Source organism: Symphodus melops (assembly GCF_947650265.1).
Source record: "Symphodus melops genome assembly, chromosome: 19".
Taxonomy (NCBI): domain Eukaryota; kingdom Metazoa; phylum Chordata; class Actinopteri; order Labriformes; family Labridae; genus Symphodus; species Symphodus melops.
Window position 1 is genome coordinate 6,189,659 of NC_136709.1, and position 6,909 is coordinate 6,196,567.

Below are 6,909 nucleotides of genomic sequence, written 5' to 3' on the forward strand. Positions count from 1 at the left end.
CTGTGTGCCAATTCTTTTCTTAACCCTCTCTTTTGGCTTTTCTTTTCATTCAATCTGTTCTTGTCATTATTTTTCCTTTTCTACCTGTGTTGAATACATCAAGCTGTGAGTCCTCTATCTTCTTTATGATGAACAACAATCTAAAAGTGAACCAGAGTACACCCATTTCAAAGCTGTCATCACATTTCTATTGTGTGTGTATAGACCTGGCTTTCTGGTTGTGTGTGAAGATTTAAGACAAAGAGAGAAACATGTGTAGAGGAGCGTGTGTGGTCCTCTGAGAGCGTTCAGAATTGATCTAGCCTTATCGTTCAATAATCTATAGGTTTGACTAATGCCTTTCTCTACTTTTAACACTAAATACGTGAGGGGACCTGGCACCTCTCAAGCAACCAGAACAACTTACATACTTTGGTCTTCAGCGGAACTTGAACCGACAACCATCCGATTTCCAACCCAAGTCAGACAGACTAAGATACTGCCACCGGAGTTGTGCCTAAGCTTTAGAGAGCATTCTCTGAGTTCAAATATTTAACAAATTAATTCATCTATTTCCACCATGTCTAATCAAAATGAATCAGTCTAATAAAGGTGAATTATGAGATGGGGAAATATTGTATAGTTAGGAAAAAAATAGTTTCGTTCTCTTTTTGCTGTCACTGCTGAATAATAGATTAAAATTAAACAAGCAAATTAACTGGCAAAGACGCAAAAAATGTTCTCTTTAAAGTTGTGTTGTGCCTGCTATTGATTATGGCTCTGTACAGTTGCTGTTTGTACGTTTTTTTAATCTTCAGTTTGTGCCTTTTTTGTTAAGCTTTTTGGCCTCTGATCTCTGTCTTTTTCTTTTCAATACAAAACCTTGTATCTTTTCATAGCGTGTGTTGCCTTTACTTAGCCTCCTTCTATTGCTTGTTTTTTTGTATTGAAAGTTGCAATAACTAGTTAATCATAAACCTCAATCAATTCAACAACACATAAATTGAAATGTGTTTTTATCTATCTGTTTTGAGCTTTTGTGTTCACTTTGCATCCAAAGCTCTTTTTTTGTCTTTTCCTTATCAGTTTGTATTTTGTGATTAAGCTTTTCATTTTATTTGGTTTGCTATTTTATTTGAATTAATCAGTAGTCGTTGCCTTTTGTCGGGATGTGTATGCCTGAACTGTTTTTGTTTCTTGACATGTTTGTTTTGTGTCTCCTTGTTGTATGTTACTTTGTAGTCTTTTGGCACCTCCTGGAATGTCATTCTGCCATTGAAGCCCCACAGGGCGTTCACACTGTGTGATGACATGGTATTCTCAGTGAATCCTCTGATTTTGCTTCTCTGAACATCACCCCCTCTTTCCTTTAGAGCTGAATAGATCTCTGATTATGATCTGCTTTGATTAGAAGCCATTCTCTCTGATTGGATATTACACATGGAGTTACGCTTTCATCATATTTCAGTGTCCATTAATCCCATTCAATCTGCAAAGTAACGGTTTGCATCATTTCTTCCAAATAGTTTGCACACATTGCTTTAAATATGCAGAACTAGATTTATACAACAAAAAATACAAAGTATGCAGGATAAACTGTTTGCTGGATATGTGTACACAACCCCTGAAAATTAGGATTAAATTAATACACCATTTCTGTCTGCTGGCAAAACTAATACAGCATGGACTTTGGGCCCTATCACATTGCATGAATCAATAGCTCTACCATCTAGCTATCTTTTACATGTAGCAGGTCAAAATGTGATCTCCAGCTTCCAGGTGGAGATGTGACATAGATCACACTCTGATTCAAGTAAAAAGGAAAGTGCAGTTCCAATTACCTCTGAACTGGTACAGAGCAACTCTTAAGAGCAAATATTCTTAAGTTTACATTTAAAATGCTTCCTTGTGTTCACCAGCTAGTCCTATTCACAAACCGTTTTTTCCAAACAGGAATGATCAAGCATCACTTTCATGGTGTTCTTCAGGCACACAAGATAAAAGCAAATGCTCAAACTATATGGAGAATAAAATATTGATCCTTAGAACCAACTGTAGCCAAGAACAACGACTAGCAAAGAACTAACACGTAGCCAAAAACATTTTGATGCTGCTGAGATCAATAGAGTTCTTCAATGATTGTCACACAACTATACCTGTTGTTTACATTACCTTCAAATTTGAAAATATTTATATTTAATAATGACTGACACATTTCCCTTCAGCAGTTTAGCTAAGGGTCATACAATTAGTCTCTTCACATCTCTGTAGTGTTAAGTTTGTTCAGGCTATTTTAAGTCCATGAAATGTAGACCAATTGTTTCTTATATCTACATTAAAATCAGTCACGTCTGGTAAACAGAAGTATTGGGTGCCATCCAGCTACTCCCCACAATGAAAGACCTTCGCAGAATAAGTAAAACGTATTATCTGCAATAAAAATGTAGATGAAACAATTTATGCATCTTGAGTTACTGCTTGGTGACGTGTCCCGTGCTCCCGGGCCTCCATTGAGTTGCGTTGCGCACACGTATTTGCTCTGCTTCAATACAAGAGATAGGAGCTTATCAGGGCACAAGAACATGTGCTCATGAACGCAATACACACACTGCCTAAAAGGTAGCAGAGGGATACCGCCAATGAACAAAGACATAAGAGCAAGTGCCAAGTTTATGAAAGTAGATAAGAACAGCAGACCAGAACAGCATGAGTCAGCATTCAAGTTTATCTTGACAGAGTGCAGAAAACATATGACTGTTAGCACATGCACACATGGGTTTATTTGATGTGTTAGGTATAGTAGATCAATTCAGATGAAATTTAAATTCTGTTAACCAGTTATTGACAGTTTCCAGTAGACGTTAGCATCAAGTTAACAAGCTAAAACATACATCCAAGTCCTTCTGTGAGAAATTGTCAGGCCTTTTTGTGCTCTCTCTCTCTTCACCCAACAGTACAGTCTATAGATATGCAGGAATAGGAGATTCAATTGTGTGGTTGTGTTGTTTCAGAGACTTGTGTGATAAGAACAGCACTGATATCTGGACCTTTGAGTGCTTTATGTGAAGTTTCACTAGAATTAATTAATTAATTAATTAACCGAAAACTCTGTGGTAGGATTTAGTTAAAATATTATTTAGCCTCTGGCTTGAATTGAAATATTTAGATGGCCACACTCTGACACAACGAATTTACCCCTTAGTTCTGTTAATTATTGAAGCAGACCTACTAGGGAGCAGGGGATATTTCTTACAGTCTTCTATGAATTAACCATCATAGACCACACACCGACGCTGGAGGTCTTCAAAGAGGAACTTGGGGCAAAGTGATCCAAAATCAACCAACCAAGAAATACCAGTGGTTGTCGAATTTGATCAGATACTAGAGGCTTTGCATGTGGTACACTCTTCAATATATTCAATAGTTTCTATCCTCAAAAATGAACAACCAAAAAAGAATATTGGAAAGAAGCCTAATTATGTGTTTTGACAGTGGTTGTCATACCGAGTCTTATTCTGGGCAATGAGAAAAATAATATTGTCGCCTGGATAGAAATGTTGTGAAGTGGTGCAAGAAATAAGCAAGGAAGAACAGCTGTTGTATGACAAGAGGTCTGCTGTTCATGTAACCAGGTCTTTACAAAACTGTAAAAAATAAACTCAAGGTCTGGGATCATCACAATTAACTAATGATGTCCTGGTTCGAGGGTAAAGACTATATATTAACAGAGAATAACTAATCAGTCTTAGGCCGTAGAAAAGAGTGACTTCTTTGTTTTAACAGATTATTATTAGAATTTTTCCAAAGCATACAAACACTTTCAATTTCCCCCTTTAAAAGAAAAGAAATAAAATCTGGCCAGAATAAATGTTTTGCTGCAGCTTTAACCCCTTAGTTCAGTTTAGTTGTCACTCCTAGAAGTGGTCCTTGCAGTCACAAACGACAGAACGATCTTACTGATGTAGAAGGCATGAAATCCAAGTCCTGCTGGAGAATTGAGAATCCCAGTCGGTCGTCCACACAGCCACAGCCACGGTCACTCCTGGCGGTAGTAATCGGCTCCAGAGCAGACGAACACAGCCCCTCCTTCACACCGAGACACCTTGCACGCAGTTCGGGCTATTACAACAGATAAATGTTTCAGACACAAAACGCTGGAAAATCCCCAGGTCTGGATCCCGTTTTCCTTAACTAACCGAGAGCTAACTTAACGTCTAACTCCTTCTGCAGTCAGCATGGAAGAGGACGTAAACCAGCGCGGTCACGTGTAGCCAGCATCATAAATACAACAGACTGGACTCAACCCACTACACCTTTACTAAAGTACCGCTTAAATACGGCGAAATCATTAAACATTGTTCACATAACTTATAAAACATATTAACAAATTATATGCAACAGCAGTTAAAAATATATTACTGCCATGTACTGAAATACCCACACGATTCCTGAGACAGTCAGTGCGGCTAATATGAGCATTCACTCCGGCTATACCGTAACATTTTCATTTTAAACAAAAATAAAATGACAGAAGCACAATATATATGAGCTTACCTATTACAACAGATAAATGTTTCAGACACAAAACGCTGGAAAATCCCCAGGTCTGGATCCCGTTTTCCTTAACTAACAGAGAGCTAACTTAACGTCTAACTCCTTCTGCAGTCAGCATGGAAGAGGACGTAAACCTAGAGAACATTACCACTAAGCGTTTGTCAACTGCTGCAAAGTGTCAAAAATAATGCTTCAACTGCATAATAAAAAAAAAAAATGACTCACCCTGACCATTAGTGTCTGATTACCCATTGAAACAGGAACTCATATTATTTTGTCACTTATCAAACATTAGTTTTTATCTGCATATGTGTTTATCTGTAAACATATGAAATCTCCCCTGAACTGCTACCTTATCGTGGTGGGGGAGTTTGAGCACTCGAATGACCCTAGGAGCTATGTTGTCGGGGGCTTTGAGCCCCCAGCAGGGTCACCCAAGGCGTCTGCAGTCATGCGGTTGCTGTATCGGTCCGTCGTGGTGAAGAAGGAGCTAAGCCGAAAGGCGAAGCTCTCGATTTACAGGTCGATCTTTGTTCCTACCCTCACCTATGGTCATGAGCTTTGGGTCATGACCGAAAGAACGAGATCTCGGATACAAGCGGCCAAAATGGGCTTCCTCCGTAGGGTGGCTGGGCGCACCCTTAGAGATAGGGTGAGGAGCTCGGTCACCAGGGAGGAGCTCGGAGTAGAGCCGTTACTCCTCCACATCGAGAGGAGTCAGTTGAGGTGGTTCGGGCATCTGGTCCGGATGCCACCTGGACGCCTCCCTAGGGAGGTATTCCGGGCATGTCCCTCCAGGAGGAGGCCTCGGGGTAGACCCAGGACACGATGGAGAGACTATGTCTCTCGGCTGGCTTGGGAATGCCTCGGGGTTCCACCGGAAGAGCTGGAGGAGGTGTCTGGGGTGAGGGAAGTCTGGGTGTCTCTGCTTAGACTGCTGCCCCCGCGACCTGGCCCCGGATAAGCGGTAGAAAATGGATGGATGGATGGAAATCCCCAATATATTTATGAATCTATTTTTAGGTGGGTTACATTCACACTTAACTTGAATTTCCCTCAGGATCAATAAAGTATCTATCTATCTATCTATCTATCTATCTATCTATCTATCTATCTATCTAAACCGAGACTCTCAGAGAGGGAGCGTTTAAAAAGGCAATAAGTTGGGGTTGCCGGTGGCACAGTGCGGGCGATCCCATGCATTGAGGCTCAGTCCTTCGCGTCCGGCCTGTGGCCCATTTCCCGCATGTCTCTCCTCACTCTCTCTCCCTGAATTCCGACTATGTCCACTTTCCTCCCTTTATAATAAAGGCCAAAAATAAATCTAAAAAAAAAAAAAAAAAAAAAAGGCAATAAGTTAATGCAGTCCAAAGTTGGATTCACTGTTTGGCAAACAATCGGCAAACCACAAAGGATATAAAGAAAAACGAGAAAACATTAGGGTGACACTACGAACCGTCAACATGAGGGAGCACACACTTGGATTAGATACACAGACAATCATGGGATATTGAGACACAGGTGAGAAAAATCAGGGCCGATTTTTCATCAGGAACATGAGGAGCAGGATTTGAGAGAGAGGACAGTAAGGCCTTGTTCACACTGCACCTCCGAATCAGATTTTTAGCACATCCAGATTGTAAGTGGTTTGATTTTTTTCCAGTCTGAATGCAGGAACTTAACTTTGGTCAGGGAAAGAAAACAGCAAGAATCAAAACAAACATAGTTAAACAAGCCTGTGGACAGACTGCTCCAAAAGTTTTTTGCATCAGAAATAGACACACTTCTCTGACATGCATTTTGCTGTTCTTTTTGCTGGGCTTAACCTGTTACCATAGAAATCAATGAGGATCGGACCGCGTCAATATGGACAGGCAGATCAGATCTGGTCACTTGCAATTTGTAATGTGGACAGTCAGTCAGTTAGATCAGATTCTGATTAGATTTGGGGGGAAATCCGATTTGGGCGGTGGTGTGGACAAAGCCTAAGTAAAAACTACAAAATAAAACAGGAAATAAAGAAATATTCAAGGAACTAAAAAAATGACTTATTTCAGAGTGGACTGTGTCAACTTCAGGTCAATTTCAATAGGCAAACACTGTATAAAAATGTTGATAGCAGAATGAAGCATTCCCACAAATACAGTATGATGAAATTAATAGAGCTTCAGTACAGCATAAAGCACAAAGGAATAACTATTATCTACAAAAATTTCCAGACACAAAAACAGGAGTGGACAATGTTCTGTGTGCCAAACATCGAATGAGGATTGTCGTTATTGAATTACTTGTGCTTTGTTGTACCGCTCAGCTGGGATCCTTGGCTATATTCTCGAAAGCATGTGTAAAGGACACTGGACGGTCTGTACGAATATC